This window comes from Zootoca vivipara, chromosome 4 (assembly GCF_965207765.1).
Source record: "Zootoca vivipara chromosome 4, rZooViv2.hap1.1, whole genome shotgun sequence".
In the NCBI taxonomy this organism is placed as follows: Eukaryota; Metazoa; Chordata; class Lepidosauria; order Squamata; family Lacertidae; genus Zootoca; species Zootoca vivipara.
In genome coordinates, this window is record NC_142587.1 from 67,504,515 (window position 1) to 67,512,046 (window position 7,532).

A 7,532-nucleotide genomic window follows, 5' to 3' on the forward strand; every position below is an offset into this window, starting at 1 on the left:
CTGACTTGTAGTGATTTGAGGTTTGTGACAAAGGTTTTGCACCTACAAAAGGCTTTTTGTGTGTGGCTGGAAGTGCTTCACAAGCTCAAATCAATAACTCATTCCTGTGATGTACCTGGTATTTCATTCAGAACCTGCAGTTCCTTTGGATGCTGTAGAAACATAAGAAGCAGTTAATCAGTAGCAATGTACCACACTGTTTGCAACAACATATTGTCTGAAGTGAGAAGTATATTGATACAGTAATGCCAAGTATTTGAATACATCTATGTGGTATATAGGGACCCAGGTGGCGCTGTGGTTAAACCACTGAGCCTAGGGCTTGCTGATCAGAAGGTCGGCGGTTCGAATCCCTGTGATGGGGTGAGCTCCCGTTGCTTGGTCCCAGCTCCTGCCAACCTAGCAGTTCGAAAGCACGTCAAAATGCAAGTAGATAAATAGGAACCGCTACAGCGGGAAGGTAAACGGCGTTTCCATGTGCTGCTCTGGTTTGCCAGAAGCGGCTTTGTCATGCTGGCCACATGACCTGGAAGCTATACGCCGGCTCCCTCGGCCAATAATGCAAGATGAGCGCGCAACCCCAGAGTCGGTCACGACTGGACCTAATGGTCAGGGGTCCCTTTACCTTTACCTTATGTGGTATATAATTAGTAATTGTTGGAAGGTGGCTTGGATGGCAGAATTAGAAGTTTTATATTGACCAAACAAATTGTGCTGCCACCTTTTTCCTAATCCTTTACTGGAGATGGTGCCTTTTCAGGGGTAGTGCTGCAATTCTGGAACACCCTCCCTGGGGAAATTCGCCATGCATCCTCTCTACCCTTTTGAGTCAGGCTCTTGCAACTGGTGTCTCTTAGGCTATATTTGTTCACCAATGTGTGTTTTGATACTGAGTATCTGTGGATATAGTTATTGCTTTATTATTATCTTTCATTTTTTGAGAGCCCAGTTGGAAACGGAACAGAAAATTCTAATATAAAATGTTAAATGGTGCAATTTTGCTCCCGCACACCAATTGAACTTTGTTAGTTACAGTATAGGCACAAGTAGATTTTATTAGTTCTAGCAAAGAAGTTGAGAAAATAAGTATGAATGGAGAAAACCATATCACTAAAGCTGAGGACAGGAGTATTCCTCTCATTGAAAACACCAGCTTCAAAGCAGATGTTTGCTTCAAGATTGCAGCTGGGGAAGAAGGGTTCAGTATTCTGCTACCTGCTGCAGTCTCAATAGCCATCAGCCCCACCCCACTGTCGATGCCACATGCATTTCTTAAAAAAGAAGAAGCAAGCTGCACATTAAATGCAAAACTTATTTAACACCATACCTACTTTGGTCTTCAAGGTATTCAAAAGAACCGATTAGAAAATGCTTCTCTTCCTGCTGCCTCTCAGTGTTGGCATTTCCTGATGGGGTTAGTTTTGGAAGTGGAGAACCAATGGAATGACCCCAGAGTCCAGCCACCAAGATGCGCATCTGCCGGCATCTGCCAAGTCACCAGCTAAGGGGCCAGACGGATTCAAGACTCTTGAGCCTGTACCTAGCAATAGAGAGACCATTGAGCCTGAAGCTGACACAGACAGGGGCCCACAAAACAGCCTCCCACAGCACCAGCGACTCAGGACCTTCATGGGCAACTTTTCCTGAGCTCGAGGGACCGAATGCCCCCTCCAATACCTCAATAGTCTAGTGTCACAGACAAAAGTCCCTGGAATGTAGGAGCACTTCTCTTCGGGCCAAAGGGTTGCCCTTTAAGAAGTGAAGTTCTCCACTAGCAGCTGGAGCCTGGGAGATGATGTTGGGAGGGGGGGAAGGAGAGCCTTTTTAAAAAATGGCTTGGTTTGCTTTGCTTTTGGCATTTGGGGGGGGGCAAGTTGCTCATGTGGGGTCTCTGGTTCAGCAATGCCTGACCCTGGATGCCCAGGCAATGCATGCTACCATCCGCACTGCTCTAAAAATCAAAGCAAACTAGATGTTGCACTGTTCTGCTGGGAACCAAATATTGTATTTCACTGTTCAGTCAAATTATTTTTTTCATTTCTTCCTTTTTTGGAAACAAAAAAGTCTGAAATCTCATGAAATGTTGGATATTGAAGCAATTATGTTGGGTTGGCTGATCTATTGGGCTGACTCCATTAAGAACTGCTTCTATTTGTGGTTATATGTGCTCACTCTCTTTTCTATTGACTTTGCACTGCAAACTGCCTATACATTTAAATGTAGATGTGAATGAGGTTAGTCGTGCATCATCACAGTCCATTTTGGCATTTCTGATCAAATTGCTTTTCTGCTTCAAAGTCTATACGGCTTTGAACACAAATAGGCCAAGGGCTAGATAAAGGCTGCCCTGTGTTTGGAGATGGCTAATAGTGGTTTTCATTGTTCGTTGGCTTTTACCAGATGTTCAGGAAGTGTGTCATTCCAACCTTTTTTCAATCTCTTGTGTTGCAGGCTCTCTTCTAGGTGACTTCTCATTCTACAAACAGCCCTAGATTCCTCAGCCTCCAGCTCAGTTATTAAGGCAGCTACCTCTTTTACCCAAAGGATTTGACATCTACATGGCAGGCTGACCTTAAATAGCTTTGGCTTTCCCTATCGCTGAATCTCCATGGCAGTGGAAACCAGATGAGTTTTGAACTGTCGTGTAGTGTTAAAAGCACAGGAGCACTGACAGAAAAAAGGAATTGCCCACCAAATCATTCTTTCTAGCTAATGGACATTTATCCTTTGCTTTGCCAAAGAAGGCAATGTTAGCAACTGGGTAAAATTTGTTTAACATGACACAGACACACGACAGCGCATACCTGGAGAGGCTTGTTGTGATGTGGATTAATATAATAATACCTTTATTGTCAATGTACAACCTGTGAATGAAATTAACCAAGCCTCCCCCGCCCCCACACACAAACACTCAAGCTAATTGCACTCTGTGTGCTTGTCACACAAGATTTGAGACTATTGTAACTTTTTACACAGTTTCACAAACAGACAGAAATCAACAGGGGTAGCTTTTGCTATCACTGCATTTGCCAGGCAAAGGTCCTGCATGTTAATTTCTACCTGTTTCACCGTGGCTAAAGGTTGTGTAAGAGCCTCTATCATGCAAACTAGTGATCGCTGTATTTCACAGCTCAAGGATCTTCAGCTGGAGTTTATTCTTTTTTTTTCTTTTAAAGGAAAGCCAATCTTTATCACTGGATTTTCTGCTCTTTGTCAAGCACGGTGAAGCTGTGTGGCAGACCAAGTGAAATAATTAAGGAGATAAGTACAAAGGGCATGAGCAAAGGGCATCTGCCTTCATTTATACCCCTTCCCTGCCAGTGGTGTTACAACGTCCTGGGTGACCTATTTTCTTAACCTCAGTTGCCCATCTTGATGCTAAGCAAATTTAAACCTTCATTATTCTTCATTGAAATGATTTAGGGTAACATCTCCAAATCATTGCTCTTTAATCTTAACTTAGCCTCTCAATTGTATAATCTATTTGGACTGCTGGAAGCAAGTGTGACAGACATCTATATTTAACCGTTGTCATTCTCCGCACGATATGAGGCTTGGGGATTTTTACCTCCCCAGCTGCTTATTTTGTCCATGAATACGGAGTGCAATCTGAGACTGGGGGTGTGCTTTTCCTAGGGCATGTTTCTCTGTGCGAGCCCATTAAAACGAACAGGGGCTTCTGACGCGCACAATTTGTGCAGCTTCCACTTATGGGGCTTGCCTTTGATAATATCCTATGTGATATTTCCCCCTTCTAAATGACATGGCAGCATAGGAGCAGATTCCTAACTATATAAGCATTAGCTTGGTTTAAGTTGTAGTGAACTAATCGGAGTTGGCAAATTATTTCCGAAAACGAAAGGAAAGCAAACTATGTCTTATAAAGGAAAATGCAGGAGTAGCTGTCTTTTTAAAAAAAAATTAAAGGTGGGTGTAGAATTAATTTTAGACAGCAAGGAATATTATTGAAAGATCTATATAAAAATGTGCCTGCATGGGGGAAGGGCGGGTGTTTGCTTTGCGTTGTGCATCCCCTTCTAGTACTCCCTGTACAATCTTAAGTCACAATTCATTATAAAGAAACAAATTGGCTTTGGGTAACCGGATTAAGAAAAGCACCATAGAATGCCTGTTTGGCTCAGGGGGATTGGTAACAGGATACAAATAGCCTTTCACCTCACTGGCTTGAACATGGCTTAGGCTGTTAATAACTGAATGTCATTGCTATTGAAGGGAAATGAAGGCGTATTCCTGTGGATTTTCCCAACCATGGACAGGTCTGGAATAGTTTGCAGTCACTGCAGAAGACGCTATTTAAAAATACTTTTAAAAAAAAATCTGTTTGGTTTTTGTACATATATCGAAACATAGAAGGCACAATATAACAAACATCAATAATAATAAACATTTGACCCATCCTTCCCTTTCCCTAAAGTGGTAACAAGGTGAATGATACAACGTTCTTTCTAAAATACTGTTCTGTAGTTGAACAACTATCACTTTAAGTAGATGTATCTACAGTATCCATAGTCTGTCACTTTGCTTGTTCTGGATGTATGTAACTTGGTAAAACTAAGGCTAGTAATCATGTAAAAAGCTTATTATATACACTGATGAGAGATATTTGGCAACAAGAGTCAACTGCTTGTTTTTATTTTTCCAAGTATTGGGGATCCCCTCCCCCACCCTGACTCGCTAGCAAAAATAAGTTTTAAGATGGTGTCAACTGGTCCATAAAAGTTTTGTAAAGACACACCATGTATCTGGAGCTGCTGATTTAAAGGGCTTTCAGTTTTTACAGTTTCTTTATACCCTGTTTCTCATATTTTAAGACATACCCATAAAATAAGCCATAGCAGGATTTTTAAGCATTCAAGGAATATAAGCCATACCCCGAAAATAAGACATAGTGATAGGCGCAGCAGCAATGCCGGCCGCGGCAGGAGGAGGAGGAAAAAAATAAGACATCCCTTGAAAATAAGTCATAGTGTGTTTTTTTGAGGAAAAAATAAATATAAGACATGTCTTATAATATGAGAAAGACGGTAGTAAAAGGAGATATTTCTGGAGTTAATTTTGGAATATTTAGGCCACCAAATTAAAAAGAGTGGACCTGCCTTTTAGATTAACACTTATGGGGTTAATTAACTAGTAATCTAGAGTTTTTATTGCCAAATTAATGGCATTTTTGTTTTGAGTATTGCATTGATTCTTTTATTTTGGGTATTGTTAATTATTCTCATTCTCTTCTCTTGCATAGTAATTTACTGTTGACCCTTTTGCTTGCAGTGGATTTGTGTTTCTTTTCACATTCCTCATTTTTGGGTGATGGTAGAAGTAACAGCATTTTCTCTTTTGATTCTTTTATGTTTGCTATTTAAAATTCCACTAACCATGGCTTTGAAAGTCTCCCAAATTAAAGCAGAAGAGTATGAACCATAATCATCTAATTCAACAAATTTGGGAAGCTATTTTTGTAGTTCAGAGGGTGGTTGTACTTTGGAGAAGGCATGAGCCAGGCCTCCATAAGGGAAGGGGGCAGTATTTCACTTCCCATTGGTAATACTAATTCCCCAGGGGCATGGTCAAAGATATTGATGGTTTCAATTTCTGAGGAGCGAAGCAGTGGGCTCCCCTGCCCCGTACTACCAGATAATAATAATTCCTGCTCTCCTCTCCCTCCAAAATAATAACAATCCTCAAATCACTGACAGACCCACAGAAAACTCTGAATCAGATGCAGCAGGGACAAGTCAGAGGAAACCTGGTGGGCCCCCCCCTCCTCCCAGAAACATTTCAAGGAGGTGGGATTAATCACTGTCAAGTTATATATCCATGTTAAGCAGCCCTGTTGGGTTCAGAATATGTTTTCCTTTCCCATAAAGTCTGTCTTGCGTTTTTTCCCCTTCCTCTTTTCAGCTTGAGCTGCCAGGAATGGTTATCTGGAACTGTTTCTTCTTTACTGTATTTCCTGGTATTTCAATTCAGGCTGTTAATTGAGTACTTTTTTTAGCTTTGTTGTTGATTTGGTTATGATGTTGTGGCTTACTCATAATTTAAAAGGGTAGCCCCAATTATACGGAACTCCAGGTGCAGTTAGCACCAGGGAATAAGCTCAGAACTCTCATCTCTGTTGCAAAGTCCTTGGAGAGAGATCCTGAAAAAGAATTGATGTGTGAGAGGAAGGCCTCTTGAAAGTTTTGCTCCCCAAAGTCCTCCGACAACTCTGTGGCCCTAATGTTAAAGGATCTCTCACAGTCTGAATGTCTTCCATTCGAATTTTTTATTCTGCTTGTGATCGTTGAAGGGATCTTAAGGATGCTTTGTACTGAAGGCTCTGGACAAAGACTTCATTTTTGGTACTCTGCGTTTCAGTTAGAGTTTTGTCGGAGTTAGTTAGCAATATCCTTTCTCAGAAGGAAAAGAGCTATGGACCAGTCTTGGACCAATCCTGAGCCAGTTGTTTGCAGATCTGGACCCACTAGTTCAGTTGTTGTAATTCTTCTTGTTCATCAGACTTGTCTCTCTGTTCCCACTTTGTGAGATCCTGGCCAGCACTGTTGCTTTCTGTGGGCCTGGTGACACTGGCAAGGTTGCTGAAGGAGGAGAAGGTGAAATCCACGAGTTGAGCAGACCAGGTTTGTTTTTCTTTCTTCTATGAGGCATACCCCATCTGAGGCTCTTGTTTTTGAGAATTTAATTTGCATTTAAACAACAGTATATGGTTGGCAAATTAAGCAGCTATCTTATTTGATGATGTCACCCCCTGCCACCCCGAAAAAATACTTTCCATGTAATGAATTTGTTCCATTGGATGGAGACAGCAAGAAAGCACTTTCGTTACAGGGATACAGTACCGTCCTATTACTCAAGCCACGTTACAGTAAGCCCACAACTGACAGGGGGTTATGTTCCAGAGATTGCACCTAAAGCAAAAATTGTGTATAGTCCTCCCCCTTCCCCAGTGTTTCACCAAAGGCAAAATGGTTTTTTTCTATTAGGTTTTTTATTTTATCTCTCTGAACCAAATGCAAACACAATGAAGAAAGGCTGGAATTTACTGAGCAGCAGGCTTATCTTACACAAGGATAGAATAGATGAACATACGGAACAAGTGGCATTCTCTCGTCTGGGTGTGAGCCCCAGGGATGTAGCAGCAGAGTAGACCTCAGTCTGGCCAGGCTATGCCTACATCTGTTCAAACATGCATCAGAGCACCCTATTTCTCTGATAAACATGGCAAGGATTTTTATATCATTGTCTGCCCCAAGTCATGAGGCTAAATTGCTAAGCTACTTTTACCTGGCTCGGGGGGGGGGGAGGTGTCTCTGTTGAAGGCCAGCAAGGCTGAACCTGATGTAAACTGCCAACTAAAACCAGTTGGACACAGCACAGTATGTGCAGATACACAGGAAGCTCCTTGGCTGCAAAGCGTTGGCAAGTAGAATGGACGCAGGAACTCACTGCCACTATATACAACTTTATTTACAGCAGTCTCCAGACTATATACAAACTTCAGTCTTTGGAAAAAC